Raw genomic sequence first — 1319 nt, 5'->3', positions numbered from 1 at the left:
TCTACAGGGCAAGCTAGGGACAGAGGGCAGCATTAAATGAAGCAGATAAGATCAAGTACTCTACTCTGTGAGCCATAAAGAAACCGTCCTTCTCTCTCGCTCCTCTCCTACTAGTAATTTCGGAGTACTTTCCTCTACAACCAGTCCCAGTCCCGTCTTTGTTGAAAGAGAAGCACGGGATTCAGCTAGTGTTGAGCAAGACTATTGGGAAATGCACTCATCAGCATTCGTGTTGTTGGTGGAGCATAGGTTGCGAAGTCGAGGAGCGGAAGGAGGGGCGAACGATCTCGTGCGAAAGAGTCGAGTTCAATGTGCTTTAGGGGCTTGATTTAGATAGGGCAATCGTAGAACCGAGAGCAGCGGGCATCCCGAGTCCGAAGACAGATGGTAAGCAGTGATTGTATTGGATTAGGGCACCCGAGCGGGACAGAGAAGAGTCTTTTATTAGGCCCCGTCTGCGACTACTGAGGTCTGGCTCCTAGATTCATTCCTCTTATCGGTCTTTAGTCAAGGAGGAGCGAAGGGATGATTCACTATTCAAAGAATGCCATCGGAAGCGGCATGCAGAGGAGTCAACTCATGAAGTTGGGAGATCTCCAGTTGCGAACTCAAGCCCTATTGGATAGGCGGACATGCAATAGAGGTAGGCAGGTAGTCCCGTCCTGCTCCTATCCTGAGAATAAGCGAAGTCGAATAAGAGATGATTTTAACTTATATTCTGGAGAACTCCCAATAGAGCTCAGCAACTCTGGAGCTTATTGTAGTCCGAGATTCTTCGCGGAAATTCTTTATTCGTTCTATGTCATTATTGAAGAAGAATTTACTTTACTATATTAGGGGCAGCAGATTATTACCAGTATAATTGCGTGAATTATTAGATTAGCAAGTCCTAAAAGAGATTCGTAAGTAGTAGTAGAAGGTACGAGTGCTTAGACGGGGTCGACGTTGACGGGTGACTAAAGGAAGGTGCTATGCCTCTTAGGTGAGATTGCACTTTCTTATATATACGTGTAGTGGAGTTCGGGTTTAAGTTAAGGCGTATATCCTGTTGAAAGAGAGTTCCTGGTATTGTACCTATCACTCAAATAGTAGTGAATGGGACCCCGAAGAGTCATATATGTTAATAGCCCCGGCGAACGTCAACAGACACACACAACGATCGTTCTAGCGCGTTTTAGCCTTCAAAAATTAGATTTTTCGATATTAAAAAGTATTAAGTAGTGAAAAAAAAAAGTAAAAATTTGAATTTTATGAAGTACGCATAAGCTCGAGGAAGGACTGGAGTGCTCTTGAGGCGGATAAATTTAAAATTTTTTTTT

Source organism: Curcuma longa, unplaced genomic scaffold (genome assembly GCF_044706935.1).
Source record: "Curcuma longa cultivar G26 ecotype Majalengka, Jawa Barat unplaced genomic scaffold, ITB_CL_G26_1.1 contig_25570, whole genome shotgun sequence".
NCBI lineage: Eukaryota > Viridiplantae > Streptophyta > Magnoliopsida > Zingiberales > Zingiberaceae > Curcuma > Curcuma longa.
This window is presented reverse-complemented; position numbering follows the sequence as displayed.